The sequence below is a fragment of the Sander vitreus genome, chromosome 16, assembly GCF_031162955.1.
Source record: "Sander vitreus isolate 19-12246 chromosome 16, sanVit1, whole genome shotgun sequence".
Taxonomy (NCBI): domain Eukaryota; kingdom Metazoa; phylum Chordata; class Actinopteri; order Perciformes; family Percidae; genus Sander; species Sander vitreus.
The window spans coordinates 7563512-7586002 of NC_135870.1; the positions used below are offsets into that span (position 1 = coordinate 7563512).

The 22491-nt window shown below is 40.3% G+C and overlaps 1 long non-coding RNA gene across 1 annotated transcript; it reads right to left on the bottom strand.

Moving 5' to 3' along the window:
- Positions 1-257: 257 nt before the first annotated feature.
- Positions 258-22488, bottom strand: LOC144531197 (uncharacterized). Its single transcript, XR_013503199.1, has 2 exons — positions 22398-22488; positions 258-1303 (listed from the first exon to the last, which is right to left on the bottom strand). It is a non-coding gene; the product is annotated as an uncharacterized LOC144531197 (long non-coding RNA).
- Between the last annotated feature and the right edge of the window lie 3 nt (positions 22489-22491).

The following is a 22491-nucleotide window of genomic DNA, read 5'->3' on the forward strand; positions in this document are numbered from 1 at the left end:
CTCTCTGGGAACCCTTTTATTTCATGACTATGTTTTTACAACATAATCATACGCTTTCTTACAATAGACAAGCCTGAGACAGAGAGGCTTTATACATACCAAATGGTTTCCTCCAGTACCTCACCCTCTTTGCAGCCTCTGCAGCCGCTGGCTCTCATAGCTTTTGGCACACTTTGAGGATAGGATGTGGATGGTGACATGGTAACTGAGAACAGTTTTGAAGGTAATCTTACAGCTGGATATGAAGTCAATACATGGACATAATAAAATGTTTATTAAGAGACAGAGCAAAAGCTAAATGGTCAGCTTTGTTGTGGGAAAACATTGGATACTGTAAAATGATAAATTCCGGACTCTTATAAGTAGTTACTGCTATTTTAAAAGGTGTCACCCATGTTCTAAGGTGCTCATATTATGCTCATTTTCAGGTTCATAATTGTATTTAGAGGTTTTACCAGAATAGGTTTACGTGGTTTAATTTTCAGAAAACACCACATATTTGTTATACTGCACATTGCTGCAGCTCCTCTTTTCACCCTGTGTGTTGAGCTCTCTGTTTTAACTACAGAGTGAGACATCTCACTTCTGTTCCATCTTTCGCACATGCACAGTAGTACTGCTAAGTAAGTACTGCTAGCTAGTCAGTTGCAGAGTATGAGAGTGTGCCAAGCTAGCAGCTAGGTGAGCATTATAACATGTGTTACAAAGTGACACACGTTCATCACGGAAGTAAAGGCTGGACTACAATAGAGCTGTTTGGAGCAGTTTGTGAAGAGTGTTTTCTCTGGAAGATGGTAAGTTCCTTTGGGGTGGACTTTGGGCTTTTTCACTTCGTAAACCTATAACATGCACAAAAAGATATACAACACAAATAAAGCCAAAAAGCATAATATGAGCACTTCAAACAAACTCAGTAAGTGAAGTAAAGAGCAGTGATAAATTCCAATCCGGCTCTAGATACGTCTCCCTCCATAGCACTCGGACTCCCAGTCTCCGTGGCGCTAACTCCTGATCAGGATGGTGGTCGTAAATCTGCCAACGCAGACTGTCTCCTGAGGCACAAGGCAAACAAAGGACCTTCGTTTTCTGCTGCTGCTGGTGGTTTTCCTTCCTCTCCTCCAGCCTGTCATTGTGGCGGCGTGTCCTTCCTGGTGTGGACGAGGTCAGATGTGTGTTCCTTGTGTTCCATGATCAGGGCTCTTCCTGAAGTTCCTCAGGGTGGCTCTTCGGGGAAGAGAAAAGGCACAGCGAGGGGGCCGTGACTCCTGACGAAGCCCAGACTCCCCCATGGGCCCAGATAACTCTGAGGGAAAGAAGGGATTTGATATCAACCTTCGGTAATGCTGTGAAAGCTGTGAAAAAAAGGCTTGAAAGCAGCCCTACACCCGCTCTGTTGTCCCTGCTTGAAGCACTTTCCTGTGTTATCTGTTAGAATCTGCGCAAGCACTTTCTGAAACACCAGATATCTTGTTTTTTCCAAGAAATTTTACGGGAGTAACAAACTTTTAAATGAGGTTCTATGCACTATTCCTTTCATGACTTTACATGACTGGCTTGAAAAAAAGGCTTGTTTCCAAACAAAGTCTTTCGTCTAGCTAGTGGTCATTAAATTAAAGTGTTGGACAAATTACTTCTACTTAACTCTAGGGCCTGAGAAGTCTGGGCATCTTCTCAATGATCATCAAGTGGGGGAAAAATAACTTTGCCTGCAGAGTAAAAATGTCTATTCACTGTGGATGTTGGAAAAAAATTTGATGTCTTAAGATGTTTAAGGTGGGAAAATTGTATCATGTACCTGAGTGGAGGTCTTTTATTCCCACTAATTTCTCCAGTGCTGTTTCATTCAGTGGTTAAAGAATTGGAGAGGGCACTTGTGGAGGAGTTAGAGCATTAAAGGGGGAAACTGAGGGGGCAGGTCAACCTCTAATCTCACTATAAACAGAGGGCACTGCCACCACACACTGACCCCTACTCCCCCTCTGTTCACCTCATCTAACCCTTGCCTTAACCCCCACCCTGTGGCAGCTCGGACTGGATGGCCACTTAAAAGAATCAAACCAGGGCCAAAGCACATTCTGTGAAGTAAACAATGAGAGGATCTGCAGAGAGAAGATTAGGAGGAGTTCAGAGACTTGATTGGTAGGATAGATAGATAAAAGTTAGATATATAGCAATGAATGCCATGTGTTAAAATATAATAATAATATAAACTGTGCAGTGCAGTTACTTGTTTGTTTTTGAATTGTTATACCCCTTAACACCACCAGGTGGGGCTCACTGCTTTTGTCTGTTAACGGGTTTTTCCTTTTACAGTAATGTCTTTTGGGCAGTGCAGATTGCTGAACACACAAATAACTAAATTACAGTAACCACTGGGGTAATGGAATTTACAAGAAAAATAGACACAATACTTGGGCGCCGAAAAATACTGAATCATGTACAGTGATCATTAAAAAAGCATGTTTTAATTCATTTTCTAAAAAAATTAGACTCTGTCAGCACCCCTCCCACTCTGATTTCCTGTCTTTAACACTGTTAGTTTTCCCACCAAATGCATCAGACTAAGTTGTATTTAGAGTGTTATGTGATGCAACAGTTCAATGGTAATCTTCCTTTGGCTCTTGTTGCCATGCAATATAAGAAGTAAGACCAGACATGCTCATGGGCAACAGTATGAATAGTGAATGCAATATAAGACCAAAATGTAAATATAAATGTCAGTCACTGAGTTGATCTTCCTTGCCTTTTTAAAGCTGTTCTTATCAACTGTTTTTCATATCAACAATGGATCAAATAGGCAGTGGTGAAAAGTAACATTTATTCAAGTACTGCCCTTTGTGCATTTTTTTAAATACTTGTTTTGTACTTGAGTATTTCCATTTCAGGGAAATAGGAACTATTGTTTATTTACTTTTTACATGTTCTAACAGTTAGGCCTGCTAGTAACTTTTCAGATTTAATGAAAAAACAACATATGATAAATATAATATAAAATAGACAATCTGTGGTTTTCATCTTGTGACCAATGTCTAGTTGGAGCCCCTTGTCACGTTGCATGTTTTTGATGAGTTGTTAGCAGTTCCACAAAAGATAAATTTCCCATCTAAACCTCTCAGAGGATTTTTTTAAATTACACAAACAGGTCAAATTGTCCAACATTTCACAAAGTAGGGCAACGATTAGAGGAAACATCCCTTTGGAGGGGGCCCGATCCCTAAGTTGGGAAACACTAGACTACTGAACTGTATATAAATAAAAAACTAGCACCACCTCAACCAGCTACAATAGTTAATTGCCGTTTACGCTTCGATGCAGCAGTATTAACAATCTAATGTCATAACAATAATATATCACTCACAGGGGCCATTTGGCCCCCTCATTACGCCCCTGGTCCTTAAAGGAAGTGATCACACCAGCTGTGGTCTCGCTTTGCCAGACCTTCCTCCACAGCGCTGCGGAGGAGGGTCTGGCTAGTCCACACAGCATTCCGGGATGGGAGAAAAACTTGCACTGGTTTATTGGCATTTCTTTAAACCAATCACAATTGTCATGGGCGGCGCTAAGTGCCTGACAGAGCCACGGTGCCGCTGCAAAATAGCCTCGGGAAGGAACTTGTTTTGGTGGAATGTATACGTTCAAAAGTTTTTTTAGTCGTGCAACAGAAAACTCAGATTGGACAGATAGTCTAGCTAGCTGTCTGGATTTACCCTGCAGAGATCTGAGGAGCTGTTAAACATAGTCCTCAGAAATCGACAGGAGTTTAAAATTCCACCTACCTTACCTTCGAACTTGGCCTTCATTCTCAGTTACACATCTGTAAAGTTTCGTGACTGCATCTTGTACAGTTGTGATGCTATCGAGATGACAAAATCTGGCCACAGACAGACAGATGGAAATATAAACAACTAGGGAAATACTCAAAACAGCTTCTGTGTTAGTTCCCGCATGTCTCCAGGATCACAATTTGCCCTGATGACACACACACACACACACACACACACACACACACACACACACACACAAGCACACGCACACACGCACACACACACACATACAGTAAAACAATACCAGCGTCACTGATGCGGCTGGTAAATATAGCAACAACTGCATCTTTCAGGTTTTCATCAGCATTTAGCGACTAAAGAGCCCATGCTGCGCTACCCTCAAGTGGGGAAAAAAAAACAACAGTTAATGCAGGTTTAAGAAAAAAAAGTGTTTTATGCGAAGTCAGAGTGACTGAATATACTAGAGAGGTTACCCATTGTCATAAAAGTGTTTATTTTTAGTCTGCTATCTGAAATGGATAGTGGTCACTAAAGGATCTTGTTTTGCGTACCACTAGATCCTCACTACAGGGTAGACCCGTTAACCCATCTAAAATATGGCACAAATCACCCAAAACACTGGAGAAAATACATATTCACCAAGAGAATTGAAACCAACTATGTGTGTGTTTGTGTCTTCCCTCAGTTTTGTTATTTCATCCTTTATGGACTGTGGCCTAGGTGAGAGAAGGAGTCCATTAAACAGGCCAAGAAACAGCTCAGAGAGGAAGGAAGAGTGCATTTGACACAGATAACCGGGAACACCTGCTCTCAGATCTGTACTACTGTACTACCAGCATGAAAAGTAATTCAAAAACAGCGTGTTCAAATGAGCGAGATGTGTTTTGGCTGCCAAATAAAGTCAAGGCAATGCTCGCCCTCCAAGGGGTTTCCTGCTGCACCCCGCAGAAAGCGGAATGCTCCACAGCAAAAACAGGGAACACAGCATTCCCAGCATGCAACAGGACAATACAGAGCGACAAAGAGCTTACTGGAGCTCTACTTGAAGACAGAGAGAGAGAATACATTTCTACAGCACAATCACACAAACAAACATGCTGTCCCTATTGTGTCAGGAGCCCCTGCAGTCCACTATGTAAACATCCCCTCTGTATCCCATCATGACTATATTCAGACCCTGAGCAGGAAGTGATTTCATATCCAACATCCGCCTCAGCCTTCCTCCTCTCTCAGGTGGTGAACGTTTCCCGCAGCCGACCTCCAGACTAAGGGGGGGGGAGCGGGCAGAGCAGGCAGGGCCAAAGTTAGACTTAGATAATGTTCTTGAAACCTCAATATAATGTTTTTCACAGTGCTTTCTCACAGATTGATTCTTTATATCCTGAAAACATGTATACATGTGACCTGTGACACACTCCTGAGCTACAGTGTGTTACAGGGACATTTAATTTTGTTTCTACCGTGTGCCATTTTGCACTTTTACCTGTAGGGGCTGTACTCAACATTCAGAACATCAAAATAGCAGTAAACAAATATTTGCTATGTAAAGATATAGTGAAGTAATGGTGCCTCAGGGGGAGATTAAAGTCACACTCCCTATGTGTGTGTTATAATCCAAACCTCTCTGTTCTTTCTTTTGGTAGCCAGTCCGGCCTCGCCTGCATGTGAGTGCACGTGAGTCCCTCCCATTGGTGGTGCTAATGCAGTGCTAGCCGCCACCATGTGGAGGCAATCCCAGACTAGACTGAATTATTTTCAGTATATGTTTTATAGCTACAATATATATTACAATGTGAAACAATGTGAAAGGGATCGCTTGTAGTGCTGAACCTACAGAGAATTATCACCTGAATCTGCAGTTTGGCAGATTTGTTGTAACAGTATAAATAATGTAAATGTCTCTTGATGTTAAAGTCGTTTTAGAATATTAACCTTGAACCAACCAGCATAATATCCACAGTGGACCTTTCTTATTGGCAAACACATTCAACTCCACTGTTTACGACAGAAATATGAAGTTGAGCCAAGGAACCTGCAGTGAACTAATAAGCTGACGAAAAGGACCGACATGCTTGGCTGACAATCTTATGGAGGGAGCTACAGTATAAGGTTCAAGCTGGGTCAAAGCCAAAACACATTAATGGTACTGCAATAGAACATACTCACATACTCACCCACATGGACAACTGTGTTAACACTCATTGTACACACATATTGTACAAGACTTGTAACCTCTGTAACTTTAATTTGAAGAAAAAAAACCATAAATTTTTCACTTTTGGGACATAATAATTTGTGGAAGAAAATGAATCACTCTTCTGCTTCCAGGTTGAGAGACCAAGCTCTAAAACAAGCCTTAAGTCGGTGAGATCTAATCTAGTCCGTTTGTGAAAGCCCTTAAGGTGAACAGTGGTATAATTTTTTTAAAATGCCTAAAAATATGACAAATTTGACTTAAAATTCATGGGCAATGACCACAATGAAAGAAAAATACTATGAGGAAATGCATTACAAGCATATAAAACGTTATTATTGGCTAGTTGTAAGGCTTGGAAATGTAATAGAGATTATAAATGTGTTTGATTTCTTTGAATGACTCTAGTCTGTGAGGCACCGTAAGGTCGCATGAGCAAAAGTTATAAACCAAACGAGGATGGCAAAGAGTGTTTGAAGGTGACAGCGGAGACAAAAAGGCTGTCTTATCAAGAATAGGAGCAGTGAAAGGACAGGGACAAACCAGCGAAACACACCTGTGGGGACCTTCAAGGTAACTCTCTTGTTGTCTCTTTCAGTCTTTGTTTGCTTGTGTGTGTGTTTGTGAGAGTGTCCTTGTGGTCTAAAAGCTAAACAAACACAATGAATCGGGGTCAGAGATTCTTCAAACAGGTGTCTTGAGGGCAAGAGACGAGTCTCTGCTGTTAAAAAATGGCCACAAAAATTAAGAAAGATAACTTACAATTCAAACAAACCAGGTAATCACCAGAATGTTTGATTATATCGTTACGTAACTTCTAACAATGTGAATTAAGCAGAACTACAACTGGATCAGACGCAGGAGTGAAGTAACTATCTGCCATCTGTGAATCCCTGCTGTGAGAGGGGCTTGGGAACAACCTGCCACAGACAGAAAAGTGAAGGATGAAATGGGGGGAACCCAAAATAAATGAAAGGAGGAAGCAACAGCAGGTGGGGGTGAGAAAACAAACAAACACAAGGCTTGTTTTACACCCACCTGTTCCACCGGCTGTCCTTTATCAGCTACTGACAGAACAAAGCAGAGTTTAACAACTGGAAAGTGGACGACATAATTATCACTAAAAAGAGCTGGTGAACATAATGGAGCATATAGCAGCTATAAAGCCAAATATGTCCTACAGGAATTGGTGGAGACCAAAACAGAGCTGAAAGAAGAGTTATTATTACACATTATTATTAGGATTATTTCTGATAACCAAATTAATGTTCAAATTAATAAATGGCATTCCAATGTTGTCTTACATTAGAGAGTAATATTACATGTTGTACAATATTTACCTCTGAAATGTGGTATAACGTTTCATAAAATGAACGGACAACACAGTACATTAAAGTAGTTCTCCACCACTGGAGCATAATAATAGCTTTTAACATTTAATCCTAACTTCTTGACTTATTATCATTACAAATATTATTAATTATAGTCAGAATTTTATTTTATAATATTATAATATTCAAAATGTTTCAATACCCAAGCAGCTGCGGTGTAAATTAGACTATTCTTAATAATGCACATTCACATTTTAGTACCATTTTATCTTTTCTGCTGTTAGAGTTAATATCTTTTTTAATGTTTAATAAATAATGTATTAATACTAAATAGATCCGTAAAAATGCATTTCTAAGAACTTCTTTTGGGTTGCCACATTGCGAGAAACCCATCCAACTGTTTTATCCTCCTCCAGCACAAATAGTTGATAAAAAAAGAAAGAAATATTACATCAAATACCAGAACCAAAGAGGATTTTCATGTGGTCTGCTCAGGTAGAGGAACTGTCTCACACAGATAAGTACTCTCAGCACACACACACACACACACACACACACACACACACACACACACACACACACACACACACACAAAAAGCTGTGAAGAGGCACTGAGGGATTTGATAGGTACCAAAGGCTCAGCTGTGAGATAAGAGTTAATTGCTTTAAGTTTTCTGACGAAGACAGAGAGCAAGAGGTTGCTAAAGCCATCTGCAACCTTTTGCTCACACACGCTGTGCAGAGAGAAGGAGTCACAAACACAGACTGCTGATTGAACAGTGAAAGAAATGTCCTAATATTTGTGTGTACTATAATGCCATTGTTTTGTTTGACTCATATCTCCTTGGGTGTTTGACATCCTTCACAAGCAATCTACCTCACACACTGCAGCCGACATGTCATCTGAACAGGCCTCGCAGCACTGTAACTAGCTAAGTTAGCTAGGTCTCGCAATGCGAGACTGAACAGCAGTAGGCCTGTCACACTATAGCCACATGCAAGTAGTTTTCAATACTTTGGTTACATTACCGTATTTTATTAACCTGAATTATGTTGCTATATTAACTTGCGAAGGAGCTATCCTTTGCTAACGCTAATTTATCTCAAAAAGCAGAAACGTTAGCTAACTACTGCCAAGATATGATTTCACTAGAGACCAGAGAGGTGTTGTAAGACTCGTCAAGTGTTGTCATGTGTTTACACTGTCTTACAATGAAACCATATCTTGGCAGTAACATTAGTTAGCTACTGCTTTTTGACATAAATTAGCTAGCTAACGTTAGCGTTGGCAACGGATAGCTACTTTGCAAGCCAATAAAATATAGCCTTGGCAAACAGAATTATGAGTAATAAAACACGATAACTAGCGATGTAACCAGTATTACAAACTTCTTACAAGTGGCTGGATTGTGACATTTTAGTTGTGTTCGGATGAATATGTTGGATGCATAGCTGGACTTTATCCATGCTGGGCTAATGTTAGATTGCTGGGAAGGATGACTAACGTCACACACGGAGATATGTAATTCAAACAACGGTATTGTGATTAACACAACTATTAAGGCATGTCTGTAATATAGCGGTCGGTCAATAATATAAAATACTGTAGATCAGTGCTTTCCAACCCTTCTGGTCTGAGGTTCCTCCACAGCCCTGTCATATAAACTCACATACCCCGCCCTATCAATTCTCAATGTGTTCACACTATTTATCATATTAAGGTGAATATTCTTACATTTTCATGCAATGGAACTGTAAACATTTAGGTTGGTTTGGTCAGAAATTCTACTAACTAGACCTTTTACTTGAAGTGTGGTTAATGTTTCAAAAGTCATCCATTACTTTTAGCTAATCATTTCAACTGTTAGCTAAGTCAGTAGGCCACTTTTAGCTATTTTTTTTCTACCATTGATTACTTCGCTATATGTTTTAACATATGTATTGAGCTGCTTTTTGCTGATATATTGTTTTAAATCAATCATAATTCAATTATTTTGATTAGTTAAACTGCTCCACAATCTTTCCAAGTACCCACTGGCTACAGCAGAGATACCCCTTGCTGGGGCATCACTGGGTGCAGCGCGATTTGAAGCCACTGCAGTGGGCGTGGTTTCCTTGGGGATTTACAGCTTTACACTTGGCGACACATTTAGATATAACATTTAGATTTAACATTTAACATGTAGATATATATATATATATATATTTAAGATTTAGATTTAGATATATTTAGATATATATTTAAGATTTAGATATAAATATATACATATATATATATATATATATATATATATATAATTTCTGTCTCAAATGTGAGGAAAATGCGCTAAATGTGAGGAAAGTGAGCTAAATGTTGAAAATGTATCAGCTAAAAAATTGTAACCGAACTTTTACATTTGGCACCCCATAAAATATGGTTACGGTCAATCTCTGGCTAGGATAGCATAAACATGTTTTTTTTGTTTTTTTTATGCATCACTGGGCAGTGGTGAAAGAAATACTCTAGATCTTTTACTTAAGTGAAAGTAGCAACACAGTGCAGAAATACTCTGTTACAAGTAAAAGACCTGCATTCACAACTACAAATGTATTAGCATCAAAATATACTTTGTACTAATAGTAAAAGTTATCATTATACAAATTGGAATTATGCATTTCATAATAATATATATTACTGGATTATAATAAATTATGTGTTCATCACTTTAATGGTGCAGCTGGTGAATGTGGAGCTCATTCTAATTACTTAACATAATGCTGGGTAGTAATCTATATTAATACATTTAAATGTATTAGTGAACTATATTTTGTATTAATAATCTGAATATGTAAAGTAACAACAAATCATCAAACAAATGTAGTGGTGTAAAAAGTACAATATTTCCCTCTGAGATGTAATGGAGTATGTAAGTATAAAAAAGTAGCAGAAAATGGAAACACTCAAGTAAAGTACCCAAGTACCTCAAAGTTGTACGTAAGTACAGTACTTGAGTAAATGTACTTAGTTACTTCCCACCACTGTTAGAGTGGGGAAGGTTATGGTTTAGTTCAGTGGAGTGTGACGGCGACATCCACAATCGTGTTAGGCCCCCTTTGTGCCCGGTAGCCTCTGATGGTGTCTTTTCATGTGAGAGACGGTTCATTAATCAAGCTGATAAATCCCTGAGCACAGACTGACAGGCTCTCTGGGAAGACGGATGGGTCTGCAGAGACTTGTTAAAAAGGGGGGAACCTTACCGTGCTCCTTTGGCTATGAGCAGACGGGGTAGGCGCTCTGGAGGTCATCGTACCACACATTAGCGGCCTTTAAATCTTACCACCAGTCACAAAACGCAACAGGCATTCATATAGTTTCTGAGAGGGGAAACCTGAACTCACATTAATGTGTGTGCATACATGATTGAACTGAGGGGGGGTTTCCCTGTATGGGATTTCAGCACTTCATTACGTTTTTCATTGAGGGTTTTGCTGCTTGCGAGATGTGTTTTTTAGTGTATGCATTACATGCTGGGAAATGGTGCAGATGGTGCCAATGACAGAGACCCAAGAGGATGATTAAGAGGCGGCGAGACAGAAACATGAATATTTGCATCCGTGGAGCAGGAAACCCAGTCATGGGGCTTGTTTTGTGTCCTTGAATGCAACCTAATCCGGACTCAGTGTGGTCGAGGAAGAATTTAATTTATTTTTCTTGAGTTATTTTCAAAAATAAACTGGCGGCAGGGTTGACGAGCCTGTGGTGAATTATAGACTAGAGTGTGGTGCATATCATCTCTCTTTCACTACACATACACAATTCTTTGTGCAAAGGTTTCTCCCCTGCAGAAACCACAACAGAAGGTATCTATTTTGCACCTTTTCGCTGTTAGCAGAACAGCTACAGATCACCAGACAGTGTTACTGCCAAAACAGACCACCTTCTTTGCTTAACTGCTCTCTTACATCACAGATTTCTAATTCCACTGCTCTCCTGTACAGCGTGGTTTTGAACCTTTTTTATCCCCATTTCAGACCACCCTTCCCTCCTGTTCATCTCCTCATCTATGAGCCCGCACTAGACTCATATGTTATTGTAGCGTTAACGCAGGGAAGCACCCGTCAGCCGGAAGATCTGCTTCTGGAGATTGAGCCAGTACCTAAATGGCGCTTCCTGTCTCCCACCCCTTACTCCCCTTCTAATGTTGCCTACAGAACCATTACATCAACATTAAAAGCCTCATGCTTTAGCCTTGCTAAATGATATCTATCCATTCAAACTGTAGATTAGAGTCGTATGCTTATATAACTTACATTAATAAAAAATACAACGTCATTCATGCTGTAACAAATGTATTATGCAGTCAACCAACTGTACCTGTACAGTGGCTGGGATGGAAGAAATACTGATATTTTCCATTATGGAAACAGCCAAGTTTAGCATATTTTACTAAAAGAAGTCGTTTGCATGATGAACATTTGTCACACTGAAATGAATCGTGACAAAATAAACAGACGAGGGGAAAGTACAGACCTTGCGAACAGCAAACCCAACGTGAGACCCCCTCGTTCAGCTCTGCCAAATACATTTTGCTAACTGCCATTGCCCACCAGAGTCCCTGCGGCAGAATGCCATATGAATCAGAGGTCACAGGTCACAGCAGGTTTGCATTGAATCAAGCGCAAAATACACGCCAACACATGTTACAGATGTATCCTCCACTTCTCACCGCCGATGCATCTACATTTAAGTCAAAGGATCGAGGAGAAATTTAAGTTTGGGCCAAACAGGGCGGATAATCACAACCAGGCTGGCTTTGGCTGAGTGAAGTCTCAGACAATGAGGATCAAAGAAGGGCAACAATTGGAAGATGTTGCTCGCTTGATGTTAAATGGCGGGGTTAACCTAACTGATGTGTGTGGAAAAAAGGTTGAGGCAGCAAATCTCGCACGCTTTTCTTAGCGTTGGTGAGGGTGGGGCCGAACGGAGAGGCAAGGGGTGAGCAAGTGTGCAGGATTGAGATAAATTCAGAGGGGAGTTGAGAGGAAGTGCGCTCACATCACTTCCCCTCTTTGTTTTAGCCGCTATTTTCAAGGCTTGGAATGTAGTTCCTGTCAAGAAGTGAAGGAATTCAAAACAAGTTCATTAACCTCTGCGCTGAGGTGGAAAACGTCTCTAGGTGTATGTGTGTGTGTGTGTGTGTGTGTGTGTGTGTGTGTGTGTGTGTGTGTGTGTGTGTGAATGAATGAGTTTGTGGAAAGGGCATAGCAAGAATGCATGCGTTTTACTCTCTGTGGCATTTTAGATGCTCTGTCGTCAGACTGAGGCAGCCCAATCACATGCAAATGGTTCCTTAACAACTGTGTGTGTTGTATTCTGTATGTGTCCCAGGGTCTGTGGGAGAATGATAAACTCGAGCACCACACCCTCCTCACATCCTGTGGCAGGCCTGTCCTTGTGTGTCTCAGCCCTGCAGTCCCACACTCACATAAACACTGACCCTTAAAAAGAAGTATGTGTGTACATGTGTAATTGTGTATGCACATGTGTGCGTTAGGGTTGCATAGGTCTGTGCAGTGCAATAAAGTATTATCAAGGTCATATGTACTGTAACATGTATGAGTCACATATTTGTTAACTTGTTCTCCTTAAACTAAACCTAATTTGGCTACAAATTGCTAGCACGTCCATTGTAGCTGCTGAAGACAGGATGTCAGTCATGCACCATCAGTATGTCTACAGGCTTTTATAAGTAAGTGGGTACATCTCTCCGGAGACATCTAAATGATGCCCAGTTCTCTGCAGACAGACATCCGGAAATCCACCATTTTTCTCCAAAAAGACCTCAGTCCCACTAATGACTCTCTAGGAAACTGCAGTCAGCAGCAGAGGGATTTGAAGTGGAATACAGCAAACTTTTTCCAAATCCAGTCTGATGTGCTCTCAGACATGTGCACATTAATTCCCACCCACTTTTGGCTTGTTACCCCGTTAATACAAAATGACGTGTACTTTCAGCGTGTGTGCAGAAGGTAACAAGTTTGCAATATGCACCTGCAAGGAAAAAGCAGGGCGTGGAGGGACAACACCAAAAACCAAAATCACATTTTTTTTGTTGGATATTGGATGTGAAAAGAAGGAAATGGTTCTAACATTGCACTTTAGATGTGTGTGAATTTCCCACACCAGGAGTCATTTTATATAGTTCTATTTTATAGTGATCCATTATCTGTTCAAAAAATGTTCTATGTTCTGTGCAAAATGTTCTATTAAAGAAAAGATAGAAAATAAATATTTGTGTGTGCTGTAAAGTGGTTAGAAAAAATGAAATCGGAATCGGCTAAAATCGGTATCGGCTGGCCTAACTCAAAGAAAATCGGAATCGGCCTAGAAAATTGTAATCGGTGCATCTCTACTTTAAGCTTAATATTTATCCTACAGACATGAGAGTTGCATCAATCCTCTCTTCTAACTCTAATCATAGAAAGCGTATTTTCCAAAATGCCCAACAATTTCTTTACGACACAAAATGACACCGTAAATATAATAATAAACACAGGCACGTTGTGAGCCACAGCATGTGGCTGCTTTTAGTCTGGCATCAAAGGTTTGTACTAAAAATCTTTTATGACAGAGGAACCGACTTCAACCTAACAATTGTTTTGCTGATGGCTTGTTTGGCTTCTTGCACGCAAGTTCAGCCAGTCTTTCCTTGTTTAATCACCCTTCCCTTGCTGTGCTTACTTTTCCTCCATGCTTGTCTCCTCAGTGCCATCAGTACTGCTGATCTGTAGACAGTCTGTTGATGGGGCAATGCCACTTGCACTTTGTGGGCACATTAGGGCCCCACTGCTAATGTCTTTGACATAGTTATGAGTGCGCCTTGCCTCATAAAGCCTATGTGCAGCAGCGTGCAGTAGCTGTAACCCCCATCTGAGAGAGGCCCATTTGTCAGGCTGTGTTTATTGAAGCATTTTGCTGCTATGCATGCTGGTCAAGAAGGTCATGACTTCTATTTTCATGCTCTCTCATTAGAATGATTGACACTGTGAGGGGAAAATAAAAAAAACTATGGTTATGTTTTGCCATCTGTGGAGATACAGTATCTGATGCCCCTTGGGTTACCCCTCAGTCCAACAAGCACACTTACAGAAATGCTGAACAAACTGTCAGTTTTGATTTGCCTTGATTTGATCTCCATAACTACAGTTAATAATCACATTTCTACTAAATGGATATCAGGGACAGTGGATCTTTGGATCTCATGTAAAACCGTAGACAGACAGGAGATCAAATAGCTCTACTGTTGAGAGTGTTGCACAAGATTCCCGGGGTTCAGCTGTGGTTTGGCATAAATCTCAGAGTTTCTGTCTGATAGACCATAACGGCTTCTCAGCCATCTGTGCTTAGTTAGTGAGCTAGATACCTTTTTAATGAACCCATCATTAAAACCTTAGAAGAAACTAACGGCATTGGGCTGGTATTCCCTGCCTGTGGCCCACTGATAGTTCCTCTAAATACAACAATTCAAACAGTACTGTACTTCATTATACAGCTTCACTCTCCACACAAGCCGTGGTAGTCCACGCTAAGGCAAAAATCACAAACATCAATGAGAATCAAGTCATAACCTGACAGAAAGAGCAGGGTGCGTTCTCTTACACACTCACAGAGCTGGATTCTTATAAACCTCTCATCATCACAAGAAGTCATGCTGCTCTTCTGACAGACAGTTACTCTCGTGCGTGTTCCATTAAATGTCTTTTCTCTCAAACTACACGGACATCTGAGAGGGAGCAAAAAAAGATCTGCTGAAGGGACAGTGTTAAAGCCAAGTAGGAGACAATACCGTTTTAAGATTATTACTTTAAAAGGAATTTCAATGCAATAATGTTGTAATGTGTAAAAAAATAACTTTTTTTAAACAGTTTTTAATATTCATTCTCCAATTACAAAGACATTTGAGACAAATTTAGACATTCAACAAATATCCATTTATCTATATTTATTTCAATCTGGACCAAAGTGGTTGACTGACCGATCGACATTATCATCCCCAGATCAATGCTGCTATGTGACTAAAAATTCTGTTTTGCAAATGTGAACATTTGCTGCCTTGGGAGATAATATAACGGGGATGTTTCACTTTCTTCTGATATTTAATTGAATAAACAATTAGCCGAGAAATGAAAAAAACAATTGATGGAATAATCAAATTAAACAACCGTTGTTTGAATCCCTAATTCAAATGTTGCAGAGACTTTTGTAAAAACAAAAAAAGCTAAATATGAATAAAGCATGCTTGTACATCGCTGTTTTATTGGCAAGTTAGTACAAAGTTGAGTCTTACTTCTTGGGAGGAAGCTATAGATGTGTTGGGTGGTCTTGGTCTTAATGGACCTGTACTCTCCCAGAGGACAACTCTGGAACAGATGGCTGCCCAGCTGAACAAAAAACCTTCCGGCTCTCTGCTCCACCCTGATGCCACTCAGTCCCTTTTGATGTAGTATCCCTGTATTCAGCAGTGTGGACAACAGAGCTGCACCACATTGGGATGCATCAACAATCTATAACATTGACTGGCAGGGCTTCTTATGTGGCTGCAGGAAGAGCATCACTTATTGACAGACAAGTTAGTAGGTCAGTTTACCAAGAATGCACTGTTGAGGATGGAGGGAATCCATCAGTGGTTAAAAGGGCCATATAGGGATAAATGAGCAGTGAAGAGTACTTATTTCATATCTCTTATCCAGTGAAATATCTCTATATCTACTGCATGAACTGGCACAAAATGTGGCCTCAACATTCAGATACAGGTAGCTTTATTTATCCCCGAAGGGCAATTCAGTTTCTACAGTCCAGTGAAATGTATAGCCTACACACATTCATACTGACAGACATCAATGACAGAGGGAGCACAACAAGATCCAGAAGTATACAACAAGAAAAATATTTGAAATAAGAACTGAATAAAGATGACAAAGTACGATAAAGAGAGACAAAATAAAATAATAGAAATCGATAAAGTGCTGAGTGTACTGCACATAGCCTACATAACAAATTACCATTCATGGTTTGAAGATGATGTATCCTAATGACATTAGTAATCCAGACTCTTCCTACAGAACGACCAGTAAGTTGAACCCTTTTAAAAATCTTAATCAGCACAGCACTTTTACGTCAAACATATTCAATTAGATGTTAACAGAGTTCATATTTATGAAAAATACATTTGTTTCATGTCTTTTTAACCAGTCTTGAGATGAATAAAGTTCTCATGCCAGTATCACTTCCACGTTTAAGTCTATTTCTGCAAAAGTTGGATACTAATCCACAGAGCAGATCTAAGGATACCGCTCACGCAAACAACACACAAAACAGTAGAATGCCAAATACTGCTGCTGACAAGCCATAATTAAAGTTGGCAACACTATGACGAATTTCATAGCCAAACAATATTATATTACTCTATATGTAAAAGCCTTCATTGCTGTGACATTTCAGCGACTAGGCAATAAATATTTGTGCGGGAACAGAACATTAAATCATTGTGGAACAGGCTGGAGAAAATATTTCAGGATTAGTGTGGCAGCTCAACACTCTCGCGGCCTCAAAAAAAAAAAACTTGGGAGACGTTGGACCACAGTGGACACGGCCACTGTTCCAAACATTAGCCTCAGAGAAGGAGAATTTGATTACTATGGTAAATAAGCCAATCAGACTCACATGTGTTTCTGAGACACAGAGTTTGGTGGAATGTCGACAAACTGCCTAATCTCTCTACACTGTTGATGACAGACTGACAAGGAGAGCTGGCAGCAGGAGGACGGAAATACTGTATGGAGAGGCCATTTAAAGGGACATTACATGTACACAACATGTACTCACATATTAAATAAGCACATAGGACAAAATTAGTCAGGGTTATTTTTTGGTTGGGAATTCCACAGCATCAGTTTTGAATTATGTATTTTGAAGTGGCTGAAGTGGAGCACAGGAAGTGCCAGGACCACCAGCACAAAGTATTTTCAATTCCAGGAGGACTTTGGATGAGAGCATGCCTTGGCTTTGTCTGATGCTAAGGGGGACAGGGGACTGATGGTATTGGTGGCAGGACTTGGACAACAGGATGTCCTGTTTGGCTGCTCAGAATGGACATCCTACAGAGCTGAGACACATTCTACACCTCTGGTCTCGTTCCTTTCTGGTCTCGTTTCAGCAAAGTTGAGCAGATCTGACACAATAGTAATTTGGCATTTCAACTTAATGAATGAATGAATATGAATTCCAAAAATGAAGGAACTGAGGGGAAATGTGGTAACGTTGCTGTACAACTGCAGCGAGTCTCCATATCGCCATACCCATCTCTGCCTGTTCTACAGTAAACCACAAACACAATCACACAACATTAAGCCTGACTTCACTTAGTCTAGGCGGCAACGCATGTTATAACCATATTAAAGTATTGGATCTCTGAAAGCTGCAGTTATGTAAAACATTGTTCATTCTGCTGACTTACACTCTGCCATTTGTGGTGATGACTTAATCTTGACCGTAAAACACTGGCACACAACACTGATTCAAACTCAAAGAAGGAGACAAAGGGAAAAAAACAACTTCTACAACTTTCAGTGGAGGGAAATAGAAATTATACTGATACTAAAGCTATTGTGCAAATGTTTCCTCCATTTTTGGACACATTTGTGTCTATGTTTCAAGGCCCTAGGTGGGCGTGGACAGTGGTTGCGTGGCAACTTAAGCCCCACTAAAATACTTTTAAAGTCATCGCATCGCTCTACTATTCACACTACACAACTTGCCGTCTTGTTATCAGACATCCTGACTGACCAGCGACAGGGGGACAGGGGGTCACACACTACAAGATCTTTAACCGGGAGGAATCCCCGAGTCTAGTCTCCAAACTACATTTTGTCACGAAAACACGCGAGAAGTGACGAGGGACATAAAGTAATACCATGCGCAAGACAGATTTTTGAAAAGTTCCAAGTTGCTGGTGGCTGATTTGCAGCGATAAAACAAAGGAAAAAAAAGACAAGAAGGGTTACGGGGTGTTGTCGTTGGCACACGTCGTTGTCCCTACAACGCTCTTCACAAGTTTTATTCAATTTTATAGCATTTGGAGAAAAAAATTATAAAAGAACATTGAAAAAAGTGATAAAAATGTCGGAAAAAGCTTCAAAAACGTGGGAAAAAACCCCCACAAAAATGTCAAAAGGTGAATACAAAACGAAAAACTTTGAGAAAAGTGACAAAAAAAATTGAAAAAAAGTGACAAAAACCTCCATGGAAAAGCAAAAGTGTTGAAAAAGACGACCAAAACATTGAAAAAAAAGAGTTTACATTTTTACCCAGAAAAACAAAAAGTTGCACGGTCGACGGGAAGACAACACAAGCGTTAATCTTTTTAGTCTGTTTTTTTTCTAGGTGCAACAACAACTTTGGTAAAGTTCCTACTGTTGCAAGTGACCCCTCCCCCAGGTTTCCCATCAACCCAATCTTCTGCTCTCATTGGCTGTAGCTCCCCGACAGCTCCAGATACTTAGCCTGCTAGATATCTGGAATGTGTCTGCGAGGTATCAGCGAGCCTCTTGGCTCTCGTTTTTGAACAGTCTACACATCGCGCTTGAGCGCCAATTTGCGAGCCAACGTTGATTTGCCTCCGATCTGGGGCTTCTGTCGGGGCTTCCAACTTATGCGGTGCGCTACTGACTGAAGAACATCATATCGTATATCCTACAAACATTGAGTTGTTTTTCCTTCTTTTTTTTTTTTTTTAACAAGCCCACATAAAGTTAGCAATCACTTGTTTAGCAATTTAAATTGTGTGTCCCTTTAGTTTACAACAAACAATTTGGGATGAGCCATTGTGTTATTTAGTTTGTGTTCCACTTGGAAAATTTTGATTTATTCGAAGCACAACTTGGAGTCACTAGAATTCCTCACGGGGGAGACAGAAACTTCGCACTACAGCTTTAATAGCCTTTGTGGAATTAAAGTGAAATCACTGAGTATTTACAGTGTTTTGCCAGGTTTTGCCCACCCAGATGTTGCACCAAACAAATTACTGTACAAGTAATTACATTGTCAGTTGGTAAACATTTACACCCACTGGTGGGGGTGCTATTTCTGTAATATATTTTTTGTAATATTTCTGAAGCATATACTGATTTAACTGAATTTGAATTTCAGTTCAACTTTAAGTTGTTTCTATTATGTGCCATATATTACTTGTTTTGTAAAGTTATATATTGTATTGTTGTTATCTGCCTACTCTGTATATGACACTTGTCGAATGTCCGTCCCAATGAAGGGATCCCTCCACTTTTGCTCTTCCTCTGGTTTTTCCGTTTGTTTTCTCTTTAAGGTTTTTTTTGGAGGAGTTTGTCCTGTATGGATACCAATGGTCTAAGGATAGAGGGCATCATATGTTGTACAGATTGTGAAGCCCTTTAAGGCTAAAATGTACTTGACATTACTATACATTATACAGAGGGGTGACAATTTAAAGGAAAAACTAGAATGGAAAACATAAAGCAATGCAGATGCTTCCTCTCACTCCGGGCATGTGGGCTCACAGAGCGGTTTGATGAATACAACAATGACGCAAATCCCTCGATTAGAGCTAAAAAAGACTTGTAGAAACTTTACCAAGGAGCAGTGAAGGTGCTCTGAAGGCTCATGGTTAGACCAACTCATTCAATATTGTTTTTTTTCCTTTATATTCTACTAGTCTCCTGCCAGAGGAACGCTCTCTCATCCCGAAGATTGGTATGTCTGTGAGCTGAAGTGATCAATCAAAGCGAGACGCGCACACGCACACACACACACACACACACACACACAACAACACAACAACAACACAACAACAACAAAAGCCCTCCTCCCTGTACACAGACTATTGTACATGGAGATATTAAAATCTGGATTATGTCCTCTAGCTTTCACCTCTCACATTTATTGGAAAGGTTTGGATGTTACTCGCCTTCTATGCATTCATACAGATGTATCCCTTCCACACCAATCTACATACTTGAAATCTGTTAAAATGTATTGCACGTACTCCAAATTTTTACTTTTTTAGAGTTATTGTTGGGCACAGCTGCCCTCTTGTTCATGCCCCATCCAGGGTCAACGCTACAGCCCTTTAGCAAAAAAAATTCAAGCCCTCTTTGACGCAGATCCGTTTCCTGTCAAAGTGAAATTTTTATTGTTCCAAGGGAGCAGCCTCCAGAATCTCGCTCCCGCAGTCTTTTCCTGTTTCCTCTCAAAAAGGAAGTGCTGCTTTGCTTCAGTTTCCTCCCCCTCCCGCATCTTCTCTGGGACAAATCTGGAACACAGACTGCAAAACTTTGCTTGTGTCGGCCAAGTCTTGATTTCAAAGAATGAAAAGAGTTCCTTAAAAAGAAATACCCTCCCACTTCGGTCTCTCTTACACACACACACACACACACACACACACACACACACACACACACACACTTTGCATCCTATATTCTAATGCGCCCCCTCTGAGTGATCAGCCTTGACGGTATGTGGTTGAATCACCTGCGACCCCAAACTGAAGTGTTCCCATGGTGCCTCAGCACGTAGCCTATTTGTTATCGCAGAGAAAATACTTCTATGTATGCAGGGAGGGTCAGATCATACATTTAGTTTTTATAGGCACTTAAATGAACATTGACAGAAGGCTTAAAGCTAAAAACTCTTCAGCAATTGAATTTTTTATTTTTTATTTCTTATCATAAATGTAAGGTAGAAGCAGTCCATGCTCAGTTCCATTTAAGTAGAGTGCTGGTTCATGCCCTCTGAAAAACACACACACACACACACACACACACACATGTGCGCGCGCACACGCACACACACACACAACCGTGTAAATATATGGTCCGGTTCTGCACATGCTTAGAATGACAAATAAGTCCTGGTTGTCAGACTGAGCTCAGTCAAGCTCATCTTTAATGTATGTCTTAATACATGATGTCATCTACTGTATCACTACCGAAAGGCTTACATGAGCTACTCCATCTGAAGCCAGGCACGACCCCATCCGAAAAGACAAAACCCTTACAAGGCTAGGAGACATGAAAAAAGCGGGCCTCATAAGAGGTCATTTGATAGTTCAAATGTAGTACCAAGTTCTTGCACCCAACAAAGTCTAATGGACAGGCGCGTCAGATCATAAACTTCTGCAAAAAACCTAGCACACTGTGAGGGTCTGAGGACCAAATCGTGAATAAAGTGAGCAGGAATTCTGGGTTATTTTACTGCTTAATTACTAAAATGTTTCAATTCTGTAAAGTCTTCATCGGGCCAAGGAATTCAGGGAGGACAATAGATTTCAAATTTGAGGTTTAAAGTACAGTTAAAGTACAAAGAACCACAAGGTTCATTTAGCAGCTGCTCTGTTCTCCACAACAGTATTAAATGGACCTTGTTGTAAGATTGTTTTCTCAATCCCAAAACTGTTTTAGATGATTTTCTTTTTTTTTGAAGAAGTATTCTAACCACATGAAGAAATAAATTGATTAAATCTGTCACAGGCTCACTTCAGGATCAACACAAACATTTTTTAAAAGCTTGAGCATGTGTTTTACAAGTCACCAAACATTGCTATAGCGTGAATGAGTGACAAATACAGATTTACCATTCCTCCCATTGAGCTACAACAGAAGCACACAAGCAGAAGGAGGAAAACGAAAACTTCTTTCTTATCTTATTTGGCTTTAACAAGCTGCAATTTGACAGATTTGATCTCACAGTGACCCAACCACTGTAAACATGATCGAGCCTATATGAGCTCCCATTGTGCCCTCAGCTTACATTTGAAATAGCAGTTAAGTTGGTTGGTGTTATATTAACCTAAGTGTAATGTTCAGTACAAAATAACCTTCCAGTACTGATGATTCCTGTGTTTTTTCTCTGGACTGGAAAGGCAGCAGAAGGCCATGAGGTGAGAAGGCCTACTTCAAGATGCCTGCACCACAATGGGAACACAAAAATGCTTCAAAATCAGATCCGCGGAGCGGTTTGAGCAGGATGGAGAGTGTTTGTGCAGGAGAGGGGTTTTATCAGCGCCAAACACTCACAGGAATTCCGGTTTGGGATTGTCCATCCAATTCCTGCGTTCCACAGGAAACTCTGCATAAAAAGCAACTGAAAAACGCCCGAAGACATTTCATT